The sequence below is a fragment of the Phocoena phocoena genome, chromosome X (assembly GCF_963924675.1).
Source record: "Phocoena phocoena chromosome X, mPhoPho1.1, whole genome shotgun sequence".
Lineage (NCBI taxonomy): Eukaryota > Metazoa > Chordata > Mammalia > Artiodactyla > Phocoenidae > Phocoena > Phocoena phocoena.
The window spans coordinates 44803704-44823909 of record NC_089240.1 but is presented as its reverse complement, the minus strand read 5'-3'; positions in this window follow the sequence as shown (position 1 = coordinate 44823909).

Here is a 20206-nt window from a genome sequence, read left to right as displayed (position 1 = left end):
CAGTGATTGTAAAATGAAAGTAATTAACATGTACATGTTCTGTTGGGGAAGACTAGGGCAAAACAGGTGTTCAGCCTAGAAAAACGTTTCTCAGTGGATTTCCTATGAAGTCAATGTGTCTTGGATTTAACTTTGAAACAGGAATAAAATTTTTTTTAATTGCAAAAGCAAGTCATGTAGACTGAATCAGTGGAGAACGCTGTTCAAGTTATCAAGTATTTTTTCTGATTGCCTGCCTGCTTGATTTACCAATTACTGAGAGAAGGGTGTTGAAATCTCCCACTACAATCGGGGATTTATGTATTTCTTCTTGAACTTCTATCAGGGTTTTCCTGATATATTTTGATGCTGTGCTGTTAGGAGCTGACATATTTAGGATCGTTACATCCTCTTGGAGAACTGACCCCTTAATTATTATGTAGCGCCCCTCTTTACCTCTGGAAAGTTTCCTGTTTCTGATGTGCGCTTTGTCTAAAATTTATCCACCTACTGCATCTTTCTTTGGGTTGGTGTTAGCATGGTAAACCTTTCTCCAAGTCTTTACTTCCAAGCTGAGCCTTTATGTTGAATGTGAGGTTCTTGTACATAGCATATAGTTGGATTTTCCTTTTGTCCACACTGAAAATTGGTGTCTTTCATGGGTATGCTTAGATCACTTTCTTTAAAGTGATTATTAATATAATTGAGTTACTATCAACCATATTTGCAACTTTTATTTTCTGTTCACTCCATTTTTTCTTTGTCTCCTTTTGGCCCCTCTTTTTCTGCTTTCTCTGGATTTAATTGTGCTTTTTGCATGATTCCATTATCCCCTCTCTTAGCATATTGCTTATACTGCTTCTTAAGCTGTTTTTATGCTTGCCCTAGTGTTCCAGTATGCACTTTTACTGATCTAAGCCCACCTTCAAATAACACCATAGGGCTTCATGTGTATGTGTATTTCAGGTACCTTGTAACAAGAGTATTCCCAATTCCTCCCAAACATTCTGTCCATCATTTCACTTACCCATATGCTATAATCCCCCAATACATTGTTACAATCATGTTTTAGAAAACAGTGATCTTTTAGATGACACAAGAATAAGAAACATAAAAGGTCTTATTTTTAATACCTCCATTTTGCTTCACTGACTCTCTTCCTTTCTTTAGGTAGATCCAAGTTTCTGACCTATATTATTTCCCTTCTGCCTGAAGAACATCTCTCAACATTTTTGCAAGGCAGGTTTCCTGGAGATTAATTTGCTCAACGTTTTTTTGTTTGTTTTGTCTGAGAAAGTCTTTATTTCTTCTTCACTTTTGAATGATAAGTTTGCTGGAAATAGAATTCTGGGTAGGTGGTTTTCCTTTTCAATCAACACTTGAAATAATTCACTCTACTCTTCTTTGCATGGGTTCTGATGAGAAGCTGGCTGTTGTTCTCATCCAGATTCCTCCATGGGTATGGTGTTTTTATCCTTTAGCTTATTCTTTCAATATTTTGCTTAGTCTTAGTTTGATACAGTTTGAATGTAACATGTCTAGGAGTGTGTGTGTGTGTGTGTGTGTGTGTGTGTGTGTGTGTGTGTGTGTGTTTAGTATACCTACTGCTCGGTGTTCACTGAGAGTCTTCAATCTGTGGTTTGGTGTCTGTCATTTATTTTGGCATTTCTTGGCCCTTACTGCTTCCAATATTCCTTCTTCTCTGTTATCTTTATCTTCTTTCTCTTTTTGGTATTCGAATTAATGTGTCAAACTTTTTCTAATTTCACATGGCAGTATGTTCAGTTACTTTTTTCTTTTTTCTGTTTTTCTTCTCTTTGCAATTCCATTTGGAAAGTTTTATTGACATATGACCCATTTTCAAGCTCATGGATTCTTTCCTTGGTTGTGCTGAGTCTACTGATGAGCCCCTCATTACTGTTAGTGTGTTTTTACTTTCTAGTATTTCCTCTTAATTCGATCTTAGAATTTCCATCTCTCTGCTTACATTACTCATCTGCTTTTGCATGTTGTCTATTTTTCCATCGGAGCCCTTAATATATTAACCATACTTATTTTAAATCCCCTGTTTGACAATTCCAACATGTGTGTCATATCAGAGTTTGGTTCTACTGTTACCTCTGTCTCTTAATTCTCTTGATTTTTGGCATGCTTTGTAATTTTTTGGTTGAAAGCCAGACAGTTTCTTTTGGGTAATAGGACCTGATGTAAATAGGCATTTGGAGTGAACATTTCTGTTAATCTGGCTCGGGGCTGGATTGTGTTTTATGCTTGCTCTAATATAAGTGCTGGAGGCTTCCAGTTCCTGTAGTGTCCTTATTTCGGTCCCCCTGCTTGAAGTTAGGCTTCCCAAAACAGTCCTGCTCAGAGAGAATCAGTGTTTTCGCAGTGGTTGCATCTAAAATCTGCAGTTATTTCTCTGCAGCCCCAACAGTGTGGTGGCAAGGGGTGGAGGAGGGAGGCAATTCTATAGCTTCATCATTAAATGTCAGTCTTTTAGAGGGACTGTGTCTTTGGGCTGCAACCTTCACAGGTGTTTCTCCAGTGGCATTACCTTCTCCTCATGCCTTCTATCCTTACCCTGGCTGTATGCAGTATTCCCAAATAATTTCCTGGAAGCCTTGACCTCTATTGACTGCTCTATTTCCCTTAGGTGAGACAAGAATGCTAGAGGGTACTAGAGGGGAAGGAATACCCTTCCTCCACTTAGGATCAGGCTCTAGCAAAATATTTTCCATGGAAAGTAGGCCTTGTCAAGGAAAAGGCTCTGGGGGTACTCTGACAGTGATTACCCTTTCTCTCACCCAGCCACAGAAACCAGGGCATCTTTCTCAGATCTTCACCATGAAAACCTGTTTCATGGTTGTAAGCATGATTTCAAGAAGATTGAATAAATGCTCTCAAATACATACAGTTCTTAAAGCATATATTATCTCTTGCTTGTTGATATCAATTGTCATTATTTGTTAATTAACATGTGTGTGTCACTCACGATCACAGCAGGTTTGCACACTAATTGGCTGAGGTAACAATGTGAAATTTGCCCTCTTGCCCTCTGCTAAGCGTTGGGGAAACAATGAAAGAGAGGGGCTATGTTCTCATTTTGTGAACGAAGAAACACGCTAAAAGAGATTAAGTAACTTGCTGAAAGTCGTGCACTAATTAATGGTGGCTCTGGGACAATCTCTCAAGTCTGTCTGATTGTCAGCATCCATGTTCTTGCCTGTATACTTCTCTGCCTGCACTCCCCAGCATGCACATTCTTGAAGAGTCACAGCTTCATCAGAAAATGGTGGGTTTTTTCCCCAACTAGGTTTGTGAACCAAATTTACTGAGGAAAGTACAAGGAGAGATGAATACAATCATCCAATTCTTTTCAGAAATCACAAATTCCTAAGCCTTGTTGAGTTGCTTTAGATGCTAGAAACAAAGACAGAAATCTTCCAAATTTATTTAATGAAGATAGGCTAAATTGATGAAATAAAATTCATATTTTAAGGCAGCACAAAAGTTTAAACATAAAATTCTCTATGTCCCTTTGGGCCTCCTCCCTCTCTCCCTAATGTGCAGTGTGCACTCTGATGTAACTTCTTAAAGGAATAGAGTTCCTTCCCAACTCTGTAGGGAGTCATTGTGACTTGCTGCTCCCTTCATCCGTGTCTATGGGACTGTGAATCTTTGGTGAACTTTCTGTAAAAGTCTTTCTGTGTCAGTATGTCATTTTCATGTATGATCCTTTGTCTCGAAAATGTATATGACTGTGCCTTCGACTTCTAATGGGCAGAACAGTTCTCAGAGTTTTTGGAGCATCCGTCTGCCATGTTATGTTCCTCAGTGTGGCTCAGAGAAGCATCCCCTTTTCTTCTTAACTTGATTGCTAATTGAATTTTCATTCACACTTTCTTGGCGTAGTCGGCAGGATATGAGAGACACCCAGCAGAGGACACCTGTAGTCGACCCTGAACCGGCACTTGGTACCAGCTTGGGCCCTTTGAGCCCCACCAGTTTCTCAGGATTCCTCAGGTGTTTTGGTGAGTTCTCCTGATAGCTGAACATCATTGCTTTTAAAATGACATCCTGAAGTATCCTCAAGCTGTTTTTCATGGGACTTGGAGTCCTGAGGGGGTACCAGTACCTTTCCTAGGCAAGGATCTAGGGGGAAGGTCCTAGGCAGGGAGCTAAGGGGAACTTTGGAGTGACTTGGGTTAGCTGGCCTTTTTTAAAAAATTGTCTTAAACTAGAAAGATTATGTGTATATGGTCTGAACAAACTGTTTGTTTGCTAGTGAAATGGGAGACTTAGCCTGCTCAGCTCTGAAGAAAAGGGACATTGGCTCCTTCTGGTCACATGGTATTCTCAGGTGACTGAGAACCTAGCAGAAGTGTCTGAGGATCAATCCTTGTAAAGTGCTGCAGTCCCACAGGGGATCCCACTACAACCAATAAGTAAATTCTGCTGGCCAGGGGTGCACAATGGGCTGATCACCTAGAGCCTCAGCACCCAGGGCTGTTTTAAACTATTAGGTGGAAAAACCTAGACACATGAGAGAGTCAAACCAACCCAAGGGCAGGTAACTCCTTAGGGAGCTAGACTCAGAAGCAGCACACATTCGATCCATAACAGTGCCCTCAGACAATTGTGCAGATCATATCTGAATTAGGCTACCGAATTAGTAATGGGAAATCGTGCCTCAAAGACCAAACAGCTCCATGATGGACAGCCACCCACTGGAACTTGGCTGGCTTTGTGTACAATTGGAATGAAGCCAATATTTGCAAGTACTTATCTTAACTCTTAAATGGCCAGGATGGAGCTCTTTTGACACTCCCAAACTGTAGAGAAAGCTGACTTGAGAAAACATCCTTTCAAAATTCTGCCACTGAGAGAACCAAAAGTATTTCTAGGGAAACTTTGAAGTTATAAAGCACAGCTCACATTGCCCAACACTACAGCCTTGGCTTAATTAGTAGAACTTAAAACTGAAAAAGAAAAGAAAGGAGGGAAAAGGCCTTTTTCAACTCAAGCAGGAAAACTATGAGATCTCTGTCTTTGCCTACCTAGATCTATGTATGTCTGTTGTGTATGTTATAAATATGATATGTCTCTATTTCCGGATGCTATTATCAAAATTAATTTGTAAATGAGCTCTATTTATTTGACTTAGAAGTAAGGACTTACAAATCAAATATTTCTAGATGGAACTTAAAGTAGCCTCAATTTTAAAATATCACGTGATCTAGGATTAATTTTTAACAAATGAAACAAGTTCAAGTTGATGGTTTGATTAATACAAACATGTCTTTAGAGTCATCAGCATTAAGTATGATACTTTTATTGTACCTAGGTTTACTGCAAGTCAAGAAAGTTATGTTCTCTCTGTTATAAAATGTGTCAAAAAGAAAATTAACTTGGCACTGTTGGCGGGAATGTAAATTGATACAGCCACTATGGAGAACAGTATGGAGGTTCCTTAAAAAACTAAAAATAGAACTACCATATGACCCAGCAGTCCCACTCCTGGGCATATACCCAGAGAAAGCCATAGTTCAAAAAGACACATACACCCCAGTGTTCATTGTAGCACTATTTACAATAGCCAGGACATGGAAGCAACCTAAATGTCCACGAATGGAAGAATGTATAAAGAAGTTGTGGTACATATATGCAATGGAATATTCCTCAGCCATAAAAAGGAACGAAATTGGGTTATTTGTAGAGACGTGGATGGACCTAGAGACTGTCATACAGAGTGAAGTTAAGCCAGAAAGAGAAAAACAAATATCATATATTAACGCATACATGTGGAATCTAGAAAAATGGTATAGATGATCTTATTAGCAAAACAGAAATAGAGACACAGACGTAGAGAACAGCCATATGGACACCAAGGGGAGAAAGGGGGCGGTGGGATGAATTGGGAGATTGGGATTGACATACGTACAGTATTGATACTACGTACAAAATAGATGACTAATGAGAACCTACTGTATAGCTCAGGGAACTCTACTCCATGCTCTGTGGTGACCTAAATGGGAAGGAAATCCAGGAAAGAGGGGATATGTGTATATGTATAGCTGATTCACTTTGCTGTACAGCAGACACTGACACAACATTGTAAAGCAACTAAACTCCAATAAAAAATAATTATCAAAAAAAAAAAGAAAATTAACTTGGTCTGATGATATTTTCATAAGTAATGAAAAAGAGATAAATGGGATAAAATTTTGGGGTGAACTCTTTAAGAATAATTAGTTTTATGGTATGTCTACCTAAAGACAGTTTCTCCAGTTTTTTGGTAACTTGAAGCTTCAGAGTTCTGCTACATTAAGTTAAATGATGGAAATTCATTGAATGTCTATGTCATTCTTAATAAGATAAATTCTGAAACATTAATTGCTAAAGAAGTCTATGTTTACCTGTTTTGACCGCTTATTACAGAGAGACTAAATACATTTGAGACTGTTAATAAATATATTTGATGCTTATTGGAAGACTGAACTATGAAGTGGTGTATAGTTTTAGAAATTAGTGTTTAAAAAGGAACCCTGAGTAAAGAGTTCTATGAATGGCCAAGACTGACTAAGATTAGATTTAATTTAATTAAATGAATGAATTCTAATATGAAAGGTCAAATGGTGCAAAACTAGAATTTGGCGTTTTCTCTGTTAAGGGGACAAAGTTTTCTTGAAACATTGATCTGTTTTTGTTTTTCTTTTTGCGGTACGCGGGCCTCTCACCGCCGCGGTCTCTCCCCTTGCGGAGCACAGGCTCCGGACGCGCAGGCCCAGCGGCCATGGCCCACGGGCGCAGCCGCTCCGCGGCATGTGGGGGCACGAACCCGCGTCCCCCGCATCGGCAGGCGGACTCTCAACCACTGCACCACCAGGGAAGCCGCATTGATTTGCTTTTGACAACAGCTTGTAAAGGTTCTTTATCTCTTAAGTAAGCTGTTGTAACTTTCTGTAATTGCCTTGGAAATCTTTTGCTGTCATTTTGGTTAAATGAATAAGTATTGTTTCATGGTAACTTATGATCCTACTTGGACAGATGTTTAAAACCTTCTGATGTCTTTGACAAACTTCCTCAAATCAAATGCCAAATGAAGTTCTTTTGACCTCTAGCTAACTTTGTGATGCTTCAGAGGTCCCCTGAACACGTCAAAGGCAGATATTAAATTAATTAGGCTAATTTGGTATGTTAAATTCTAAACATGGGAAACATTATCAAATGAGTAATGATAATCATTCTTAGGTTATGTTGCATGGGTAAGTATTCTTAACATAAATGTTCGAGAAATTACATGAAGTTCTTAAAATTTTTATGTTGTCAGTCATAATTCTAGTCGTTATTTTAAGATGTTGTATGTCACAGAAATAGCCAAATTTCCTTGACAGTTGCATTGTAATCAGGTCTTTAACCATGATTTTAAGTCTTTTGTTATTTATAGACAGTTATTGTCCTACTCTGACGCTTTTGCAGAAATGCTTGTAGATGACTAGCCTTTATGCTCCAAAACTAAATTAGACTCGGGAGCAAATGGACTTCCACCTTGTATGAGGTCTATTTCAGCAACAGCTCTCTTATGTAAGGTTACTGAAGAGGGTCTCCTTTAAAAAAAAAAAAAAAAAGTTTTTCTTTTTGGGCTGCGCCGGGTCTTAGTTGCGGCACGTCAGGATCTAGTTTCCTGACCAGGGATCGAACCTGGGCCCCCTGCATTGGGTACACGGAGTTTTAACCGCTGGACCACCAGGGAAGTCCCTACTTTAGCTAATTGTGTCCCACACTCAGCTGAGTCTCTTCTAAACTCTCACCACACTCAGCACCATTCTGTAAGCCAACTAACTCCTTCTGAAGTAGTTTTGCTTTCTGCACCTAATAGTAAGTTGGTTTGATATAATAACCTTAACCCTGCAACTTTGCTTCCAGCACCACAGGAAGAAAACAACCGGGACTGCACTTTGTTAACTGATTATCTTCTTGCACCCAGGAATGATTTCCAAGAAGCTCCTATGGACAATGTTGATCTAATTTAATTTACAGATGGGTCCTAAGTAAAGGATGAGCAGGGACACTACCGAGGTGGATATGCAATAATGCCCACAGTGGACATAATTGAAAGCTCTTATTTACCAGAAACAACCTCAGCACGACAAGCCCAATTAATTGCCTTTACCTGAGCTTATCAACTAGCTAAAGCAGAGGTAACACATATTTTTACTGACAATCGCTATGCTTTTGGAGTGGCACACAACTTTGGAATGCTCTAGGGAAAAACATGAGGTTTTTGACCTCTCCAGGACAACTTATTTTAAAAAATGGAAAACAGGTTGAAGAGTTATTCATTGTTATACAGCTGCCAAAACATTCAGCAATTATTTAAACACCAAGGCATTCCAAATCTGACACTATGGAAGCTAAAGGAAATCAGCTTGCTGATGCTGCAACCAAACAGGCAGCTTTAAATACTCACCCTGTCCAGCCTCGAGGATGTCCACTGCTCTCCATAAACCCTGCTAACCCAGTGAAAGATGTCCTTCTACAGTCTCAAGAAACCGCCACTAAAGAAGAGAAACTGATATGGCAACAAAAAGGGAGAATTTTAACCCCACCACACAAATATGGTTTGGACGTGATTTAAAGAAAAAAATCCTACAGTGTCTGTTGGAGCATAATTGTGGTTGCTCCAACATGTATATTCTTTAACTCATTGGGAACCTGAGGAAATGGTCTTATGGGGAGAGCGATATTTTTGGAAACTTTCACCCATGATGGTTCAAGGGAAATTGTATTACATTATTATCAGGGTCTTATTGAGGCACTTTTTAAAAATTGGCAGTTAATTCCTTTTATATTGAGCTCTCAGGAGATGCAAACCCTAAGGCTCATGGATTACAATCTAGAAATTTTCTGAATTGGATAGGACGTCAAATAAAAGGTTCTTTGCAACCATGATGCAAAGGACCTTATCAGGCATTATTAACAAATCCATGCACATAAATTCATGGATTCACATCTCTCATTTTATTTTATTTTATTTTTTCCAACATCTCTCATTTTAAAAAGGCCCCTCCACCTGAATGGACTTCGATCCCTGCTTTTCACACCTGGCTTCAACTAACAAGCATCATCAAGATGGGTGGAGAAGAAGACAGCAACAGTAGCAGATAGCTAACCCAAGAGTCCAGACCAGGCCTGTAAGACCCATCCTACAAGTTCAATTGTACTGTTTGCCAAATGTCTGTCTCTCTATCAAAATTGAAAGTCATTGTTTTACTTCTAGCTGTACTTTTGCCTCAGTGTTTGAGATGGAAGGAAAATTCGTTAGCAAAATGTTCCCAAAGTATAGCTACTAGCCTCAATTTAACCTGTTGTTGGATCTGTCATCAAATTCCTCCACCAATACAAAACCGATAAGGCCCCTCATAATTCCTGTACTCAGATCGACCAGCCTCTGGCTTAAGGTTTCAGATTCAAATTCTTCAACATATTAAGGTGTTGATTCCTTGTCTGGCACTATCCTCGGTCCTTAGAGCCCAGACGCAATTTACCCTAGGACTCCCCATCTGCTCCAACCCTTCCTTAATTAACAAATGTCTTGCAGAGGAAAACACGAGTAACTTGTGCCAGTAACTCCCCTATGTCAAGTACCATAGAGCTGGCTTTTGGAAAGCCTGCAAGAGGAAAGATCCAGGGTTTAATACATTGTTAACAAAACTTCCAAATGATGAGTCTATCAGTGAGATCACTCTGGGAGGCATCACTTGCACTCCCCCAGGGTTTTTCTTCATCTGTGGTGTTGGACTTGACCCGCCTATGCAAGGATCGACACATAAATATCTTAAGAGCTGGCAGGTAGAAGGTTTATGTTTGTTGGGACATTATGTTACCCCATTGTCTATACAAAGAGACAGATGAACCTCCTTTCTCTCTCCATTTCAGAGTCAAGAGATCCATGTTAGCATGATACCAAGATACCTGGTGGCAAAGTCTTTGAGGGGTCTTGATTCCTAATGCAAGAGTATGTATAAACAGGATATGCTCAGAAAACTATCAGCCATCACTGGTCAAATAGCCAAAGAGAGTGCAAAAAGCATTGCAGCACAACAGACACCCCTAAATTTACTAGCCCAAGTAGTATTCAATAACAGTGCTGCCTTAGAGGATGCATAATCTATAAAATGTTTCCCCATCAGCATATACCTCCATGTTTGTTTACTGCATTTGATTACTTTACTCAATTCCAAAGTTTATAGGATGGGAAAGAGGTGTCGCAAAACTGAACGGCTCTTGATTTTTTTTTTTTTTTGCGGTACGCGGGCCTCTCACTGTTGTGGTCTCTCCCGTTGCGGAGCACGGGCTCCGGACGCGCAGGCTCAGCGGCCATGGCTCACGGGCCCAGCCGCTCCGCGGCATGTGGGATCTTCCCGGACCGGGGCACGAACCCGCATCCCCTGCATCAGCAGGCGGACTCTCAACCACTGCACCACCAGGGAAACCCGGCTCTTGATTTTTAAAACCACTTTGCAAGGAGAAACTGGTGGTATAATCCAGACTGAATGCTCTGCTTTCATACCAGATGAGTCCTCTAATATAACTCATCTAATGACTCACATATAAGATCAAATTTCTGCATTGAAGGATCCCCTTCCTAATCTAGGTGAAATCTTGTGTAAATGGTTCAGCTCTGGGGATTCATGGCTTAAATGTCTGCTTATGACTGTGTTATTTTTGTTGGCCTCTGTATCATTTATAGAGTAACAATCTCTTGTGCCTCTCAATGTATATTCAGAAATACAACTAAAATAATGTCTAAATGACTTGAAACTATTGATCATATCTGTAGTTCTACATAAGATAATGGGCATGCACAAGGCACATAAAGGGTAAAACTGTCATAAGTCCTATTGGACAACCTAGAATTGACTATCAGTGCTTGGCAAGCATTCTACTAGTATAACCCCCTAAAAAGGAGGGAAAGAACTTGGCTATTAAGACCTGGCATTGAAGGACATGATAGATCCAAGGGCAGGTAAGCAACCGCCCTAGCATGGGAAACCAAATATTTGATCATCTAATGCTTCCTATCAAAAGATTAATGCTCCAAACTGGGAAATCGATGAAACAAAATTTATATTTTAAGGCAGGACAAGAAAATGTAAGCATAAAATTCTCTCTGTGTCCTTTTGGTCATTCTCCCTTCTTCCCTAATGTGCGGTGTGCATCTGCATTACACATTACCCAGACCTCCTCAAAAATGGGAATGCCTGCTCAACCATAGTGATCAGTAATTTCCCCTTTCTTCTAACGTTAGCAATGTAACATTAAAGAATTGCTTTCTTTCCCAACTTATAGGGGGTCAAGGTGACTTGCTGCTCACTTTGTACATGCTTACCTGGACTATGTATCTTTGGTGAATGTTCTGTGAAATACCAGTATGTCATTTTGGTGTGTGATCCTTTGTCTCAAAAATGTATATGACTGTGCCTTTGACTTCTAACGGACGGAAGTATTCTCAGAGCTTTATGAAAGCCTGTCACCTGGGTTATAATCCTGAGTTTGCCTCAAATAAAATTCCCCTTTTCTTCTTAACTTGATTGTTAATTGACTTTTCACTTATAAAACACTCATTCCAAAACCTGGAAAAGGTAGTACATTCACACAAGCCCAGAAATACAGGTACACACACAAACATGTGCTCATATACTCAGTCGTGTGCACATACACACAGAAATATGGATTTAGCTTACATAGATGCATAAGTTTAATTTTTTATCCATGAAGATTGAGTTTAAAGTTCAATATAGAAAATCCCACATCCTGGGAGCTTTTCTAGTCACAAGAGGATGGTGTAATAATGAGACATATTTTAGTGTTTTAATAATAGGTCAAAGGAGAAATACCAGAAAACTCAGAAATGATGAAAAAAAACACCTCAAGAAATTCTGTCCATCTCTGATAAACTCGCTGTGGTCTTTCTTAGTTCTTGTCTACTTGATCTGTCTTCAGCTGATAGAACTGTGTTGAAATCCTTTAGTACTACCCATCCAGAAACACTTATCTGAAATTCTTGGGACCAGATGTTTCAGAATTCGTATTCTGTTCTTTACATAAAGAGCCATAGCAGGGTCTGGAAGAGCACTGCAGAATCTAATAAAACAATATTTCTGCAGCAGAACATAAATTTTCATGCCAAGAAGGATAAATAAAGACTAAAAACAGCCTTATGTCAGTTCAGGTCATGTTTTGCTGGCAAATGAGTCAGGAAAAGTAACTTTGGTTTTCATAGCCTTTGACGTTTTAAACTTACGATAAAGGATTTTGACTCCGAAGCATGTTTCTGTCCATTCTTCTTGCGTTTTTTTAACATCTTTATTGGGGTATAATTCCTTTACAATGGTGTGTTAGTTTCTGCTTTATAACAAAGTGAATCAGTTATACATATACATATGTTCCCATATGTCTTCCCTCTTGCGTCTCCCTCCCTCCCACCCTCCCTATCCCACCTCTCCAGGCTGTCACAAAGCACCGAGCCAATATCCCTGTGCCATGCGGCTGCTTCCCACTAACTATCTACCTTACTACGTTTGTTAGTGTGTATATGTCCATGACTCTCTCTCGCCCTGTCACAGCTCACCCTTCCCCCTCCCCATATCCTCAAGTCCGTTCTCCAGTAGGTCTGCGTCTTTATTCCTGTCTTACCCCTAGGTTCTTCATGATATCTTTTTTTCTTAAATTCCATATATATGTGTTAGCATACGGTATTTGTCTTTTTCTTTCTGACTTACTTCACTCTGTATGACAGACTCTAGGTCTATCCACCTCATTACAAATAGCTCAATTTCGTTTCTTTTTATGGCTGAGTAATATTCCATTGTATATGTGTGCCACATCTTCGTTATCCATCCATCTGTCGATGGACACTTAGGTTGCTTCCAGGTCCTGGCTATTGTAAATAGTGCTGCAATGAACACTGTGGTACATGACTCTTTTTGAGCTATGGTTTTCTCAGGGTATATGCCCAGTAGTAGGATTGCTGGGTCATAAAGTAATTCTATTTTTAGTTTTTTAAGGAACCTCCATATTGTTCTCCATAGTGGCTGTATCAATTTACATTCCCACCAACAGTGCAAGAGGGTTCCCTTTTCTCCACACCCTCTCCAGCATTTATTGTTTGTAGAGGTTTTGGTGATGGCCATTCTGACCGGTGTGAGGTGATACCTCATTGTAGCTTTGATTTGCATTTCTCTAATGATTAGTGATGTTGAGCATCTTTTCCTGTGTTTGTTGGCAATCTGTATATCTCCTTTGAAGAAATGTCTATTTAGGTCTTCTGCCCATTTTTGGATTGGGTTGTTTGTTTTTTTGACTTTGAGCTGCATGAGCTGCTTGTATATTTTGGAGATTAATCCTTTGTCAGTTGCTTCGTTTCCAAATATTTTCTCCCATTCTGAGGGTTGTCTGTTCGTTTTGTTTATGGATTCCTTTGCCGTGCAAAAGCTTTTAAGTTTCATTAGGTCCCATTTGTTTACTTTTGTTTTTATTTCCATTTCTCTAGGAGGTGGATAGAATTCGCCTGTGAAGACGTCTAGTACTGGTGTTTTGTTTGATGGAAGATTTTTATCAGATATTTTATCAAACATTCAAACATAAATGATTGAATCCTATCAAACATTTAGAGAAGAGCTAACACCTATCCTTCTCAAACTCTTCCAAAATATAACATAGGGGGGAACACTCCCAAACCCATTCTATGAGGCCGCCATCAGTCTGATACTAAAACCAGACAAAGATGTCACAGAGAAAGAAAACCCTAGGCCAATGTCACTGATGAACATAGGTGCAAAAATCCTCAACAAAATACTAGCAAACAGAATCCAGCAGCACATTACAAGGATCATACTCAATGATTAAGTGGGGATTATACCAAGAATGCAAGGATTCTTCAATATACACAAATCAATCAATGTGAGACAGCATATTAACAAATTGAAGGTTAAAAACCATTTGATCATCTCAATAGATGCAGAAAAAGCTTTTGACAAAATTCAACACCCATTTATGATAAAAACTCTCCAGAAAGTAGGCATAGAGGGAACTTACCTCAACATAATAAAGGCCATATATGACAAACGCACAGCCAACATCATCCTCAATGGTGAAAAACTAAAAGCATTTCCTCTAAGGTCATGAACAAGACAAGGTTGCCCAGTATCACGACTATTATTCAACATAGTTTTGGAAGTTTTAGCCACAGCAGTCAGAGAAGAAAAAGAAATAAAAAGGAATCCAAATCGGAAAAGAAGAGTAAAGCTGTCAGCGTTTGCAGATGACATGATACTATACATAGAGAACCCCTAAAGATGCTACCAGAAAACTGCTAGAGCTAATCAATGAACTTGGTAAAGTAGCAGGATACAAAATTAATGCACAGAAATCTCTGGCATTCCTATATACTAATGATGAAAAATCTGAAAGTGAAATCAAGAAAACACTCCCATTTACCATTGCAACAAAAAGAATAAAATATCTAGGAATAAACCTACCTAAGGAGACAAAAGACCTGTATGCAGAAAAGTATAAGACACTGATGAAAGAAATTAAAGATGATAAAAATAGATGGAGAGATATACCATGTTCTTGGATTGGAAGAATCAACATGTGAAAATAACTCTACTACCCAAAGCAATCTATAGATTCGATGCAATCCCTATCACACTACCACTGGCATTTTTCACAGAAGTAGAACAAAATATCTCGCAATTTGTATGGAAACACAAAAGATCCCGAATAGCCAAATCAATCTTGAGAACAAAAAACGGAGCTGGTGGAATCAGACTCCCTGACTTCAGACTATACTACAAAGCTACAGTAATCGAAACAGTATGGTACTGGCACAAAAACAGTAATATAGATCAATGGAACAGGATAGAAAGCCCAGAGATAAACCCACACACATATGGACACCTTATCTTTGATAAAGGTGGCAGGAATGTACAGTTAAGGAAGGACAGCCTCTTCAATAAGTGGTGCTGGGAAAAATGGCCAGATACATGTAAAAGTATGAGATTAGATCACTCCCTAACACCATACACAAAAATAAGCTCAAAATGGATTAAAGACCTAAATGTAAGACCAGAAACTATCAAACTCTTAGAGGAAAGCATCGGCAGAACACTCTATGACATAAATCACAGCAAGATGCTTACTGACCCACCTCCTAGAGTAATGGAAATAAAAACAAAAATAAACAAATGGGACCTAATGAAACTTCAACGCTTTTGCACAGCAAAGGAAACCATAAACAAGACCAAAAGACAGCCCTCAGAATGAGAGAGAATATTTGTAAATGAAGCAACTGACAAAGGATTAATCTCCAAAATTTACAAGCAGCTCATGCAGCTCAATAACAAAAAAACAAACAACCCAATCCAAAAATGGGCAGAAGACCTAAACAGACATTTCTCGAAAGAAGATATACAGACTGCCAACAAACACATGAAAGAATGCTCAACATCATTAATCATTAGAGAAATGCAAATCAAAACTACAAATGCAAATCAAGTGTTTTCTTGATTTCACTTTCAGATTTTTCATCATTAGTGTATAGGAATGCCAGAGATTTCTGTGCATTAATTTTGTATCCTGCTACTTTACCAAGTTCATTGATTAGCTCTAGCAGTTTTCTGGTAGCATCTTTAGGGGTTCTCTATGTATAGTATCATGTCATCTGCAAACGCTGACAGCTTTACTCTTCTTTTCCGATTTGGATTCCTTTTTATTTCTTTTTCTTCTCTGACTGCTGTGGCTAAAACTTCCAAAACTATGTTGAATAATAGTCGTGATACTGGGCAACCTTGTCTTTTTCATGACCTTAGAGGAAATGCTTTTAGTTTTTCACCATTGAGGATGATGTTGGCTGTGCGTTTGTCATATATGGCCTTTATTATGTTGAGGTAAGTTCCCTCTATGCCTACTTTCTGGAGAGTTTTTATCATAAATGGGTGTTGAATTTTGTCAAAAGCTTTTTCTGCATCTATTGAGATGATCAAATGGTTTTTAACCTTCAATTTGTTAATATGCTGTCTCACATTGATTGATTTGTGTATATTGAAGAATCCTTGCATTCTTGGTATAATCCCCACTTAATCATTGAGTATGATCCTTGTAATGTGCTGCTGGATTCTGTTTGCTAGTATTTTGTTGAGGATTTTTGCACCTATGTTCATCAGTGACATTGGCCTAGGGTTTTCTTTCTCTGTGACATCTTTGTCTGGTTTTAGTATCAGACTGATGGCGGCCTCATAGAATGGGTTTGGGAGTGTTCCCCCCTATGTTATATTTTGGAAGAGTTTGAGAAGGATAGGTGTTAGCTCTTCTCTAAATGTTTGATAGAATTCAATCATTTATGTTTGAATGTTTGATAAAATATCTGATAAAAATCTTCCATCAAACAAAACACCAGTACTAGACGTCTTCACAGGCGAATTCTATCCACCTCCTAGAGAAATGGAAATAAAAACAAAAGTAAACAAATGGGACCTAATGAAACTTAAAAGCTTTTGCACGGCAAAGGAATCCATAAACAAAACGAACAGACAACCCTCAGAATGGGAGAAAATATTTGGAAACGAAGCAACTGACAAAGGATTAATCTCCAAAATATACAAGCAGCTCATGCAGCTCAAAGTCAAAAAAACAAACAACCCAATCCAAAAATGGGCAGAAGACCTAAATAGACATTTCTTCAAAGGAGATATACAGATTGCCAACAAACACAGGAAAAGATGCTCAACATCACTAATCATTAGAGAAATGCAAATCAAAGCTACAATGAGGTATCACCTCACACCGGTCAGAATGGCCATCACCAAAACCTCTACAAACAATAAATGCTGGAGAGGGTGTGGAGAAAAGGGAACCCTCTTGCACTGTTGGTGGGAATGTAAATTGATACAGCCACTATGGAGAACAATATGGAGGTTCCTTAAAAAACTAAAAATAGAATTACTTTATGACCCAGCAATCCTACTACTGGGCATATACCCTGAGAAAACCATAGCTCAAAAAGAGTCATGTACCACAGTGTTCATTGCAGCACTATTTACAATAGCCAGGACCTGGAAGCAACCTAAGTGTCCATCGACAGATGGATGGATAACGAAGATGTGGCACACATATACAATGGAATATTACTCAGCCATAAAAAGAAACGAAATTGAGCTATTTGTAATGAGGTGGATAGACCTAGAGTCTGTCATACAGAGTGAAGTAAGTCAGAAAGAAAAAGACAAATACCGTATGCTAACACATATATATGGAATTTAAGAAAAAAAGATATCATGAAGAACCTAGGGGTAAGACAGGAATAAAGACGCAGACCTACTGGAGAACGGACTTGAGGATATGGGGAGGGGGAAGGGTGAGCTGTGACAGGGCGAGAGAGAGTCATGGACATATACACACTAACAAACGTAGTAAGGTAGATAGCTAGTGGGAAGCAGCCGCATGGCACAGGGATATTGGCTCGGTGCTTTGTGACAGCCTGGAGAGGTGGGATAGGGAGGGTGGGAGGGAGGGAGACGCAAGAGGGAAGACATATGGGAACATATGTATATGTATAACTGATTCACTTTGTTATAAAGCAGAAACTAACACACCATTGTAAAGGAATTATACCCCAATAAAGATGTTAAAAAAACGCAAGAAGAATGGACAGAAACATGCTTCGGAGTCAAAATCCTTTATCGTAAGTTTAAAACGTCAAAGGCTATGAAAACCAAAGTTACTTTTCCTGACTCATTTGCCAGCAAAACATGACCTGAACTGACATAAGGCTGTTTTTAGTCTTTATTTATCCTTCTTGGCATGAAAATTTATGTTCTGCTGCAGAAATATTGTTTTATTAGATTCTGCAGTGCTCTTCCAGACCCTGCTATGGCTCTTTATGTAAAGAACAGAATACGAATTCTGAAACATCTGGTCCCAAGAATTTCAGATAAGTGTTTCTGGATGGGTAGTACTAAAGGATTTCAACACAGTTCTATCAGCTGAAGACAGATCAAGTAGACAAGAACTAAGAAAGACCACAGCGAGTTTATCAGAGATGGACAGAATTTCTTGAGGTGTTTTTTTTCATCATTTCTGAGTTTTCTGGTATTTCTCCTTTGACCTATTATTAAAACACTAAAATATGTCTCATTATTACACCATCCTCTTGTGACTAGAAAAGCTCCCAGGATGTGGGATTTTCTATATTGAACTTTAAACTCAATCTTCATGGATAAAAAATTAAACTTATGCATCTATGTAAGCTAAATCCATATTTCTGTGTGTATGTGCACACGACTGAGTATATGAGCACATGTTTGTGTGTGTACCTGTATTTCTGGGCTTGTGTGAATGTACTACCTTTTCCAGGTTTTGGAATGAGTGTTTTATAAGTGAAAAGTCAATTAACAATCAAGTTAAGAAGAAAAGGGGAATTTTATTTGAGGCAAACTCAGGATTATAACCCAGGTGACAGGCTTTCATAAAGCTCTGAGAATACTTCCGTCCGTTAGAAGTCAAAGGCACAGTCATATACATTTTTGAGACAAAGGATCACACACCAAAATGACATACTGGTATTTCACAGAACATTCACCAAAGATACATAGTCCAGGTAAGCATGTACAAAGTGAGCAGCAAGTCACCTTGACCCCCTATAAGTTGGGAAAGAAAGCAATTCTTTAATGTTACATTGCTAACGTTAGAAGAAAGGGGAAATTACTGATCACTATGGTTGAGCAGGCATTCCCATTTTTGAGGAGGTCTGGGTAATGTGTAATGCAGATGCACACCGCACATTAGGGAAGAAGGGAGAATGACCAAAAGGACACAGAGAGAATTTTATGCTTACATTTTCTTGTCCTGCCTTAAAATATAAATTTTGTTTCATCGATTTCCCAGTTTGGAGCATTAATCTTTTGATAGGAAGCATTAGATGATCAAATATTTGGTTTCCCATGCTAGGGCGGTTGCTTACCTGCCCTTGGATCTATCATGTCCTTCAATGCCAGGTCTTAATAGCCAAGTTCTTTCCCTCCTTTTTAGGGGGTTATACTAGTAGAATGCTTGCCAAGCACTGATAGTCAATTCTAGGTTGTCCAATAGGACTTATGACAGTTTTACCCTTTATGTGCCTTGTGCATGCCCATTATCTTATGTAGAACTACAGATATGATCAATAGTTTCAAGTCATTTAGACATTATTTTAGTTGTATTTCTGAATATACATTGAGAGGCACAAGAGATTGTTACTCTATAAATGATACAGAGGCCAACAAAAATAACACAGTCATAAGCAGACATTTAAGCCATGAATCCCCAGAGCTGAACCATTTACACAAGATTTCACCTAGATTAGGAAGGGGATCCTTCAATGCAGAAATTTGATCTTATATGTGAGTCATTAGATGAGTTATATTAGAGGACTCATCTGGTATGAAAGCAGAGCATTCAGTCTGGATTATACCACCAGTTTCTCCTTGCAAAGTGGTTTTAAAAATCAAGAGCCGGGTTTCCCTGGTGGTGCAGTGGTTGAGAGTCCGCCTGCTGATGCAGGGGATGCGGGTTCGTGCCCCAGTCCGGGAAGATCCCACATGCCGCGGAGCGGCTGGGCCCGTGAGCCATGGCCGCTGAGCCTGCGCGTCCGGAGCCCGTGCTCCGCAACGGGAGAGACCACAACAGTGAGAGGCCCGCGTACCGCAAAAAAAAAAAAAAATCAAGAGCCGTTCAGTTTTGCGACACCTCTTTCCCATCCTATAAACTTTGGAATTGAGTAAAGTAATCAAATGCAGTAAACAAACATGGAGGTATATGCTGATGGGGAAACATTTTATAGATTATGCATCCTCTAAGGCAGCACTGTTATTGAATACTACTTGGGCTAGTAAATTTAGGGGTGTCTGTTGTGCTGCAATGCTTTTTGCACTCTCTTTGGCTATTTGACCAGTGATGGCTGATAGTTTTCTGAGCATATCCTGTTTATACATACTCTTGCATTAGGAATCAAGACCCCTCAAAGACTTTGCCACCAGGTATCTTGGTATCATGCTAACATGGATCTCTTGACTCTGAAATGGAGAGAGAAAGGAGGTTCATCTGTCTCTTTGTATAGACAATGGGGTAACATAATGTCCCAACAAACATAAACCTTCTACCTGCCAGCTCTTAAGATATTTATGTG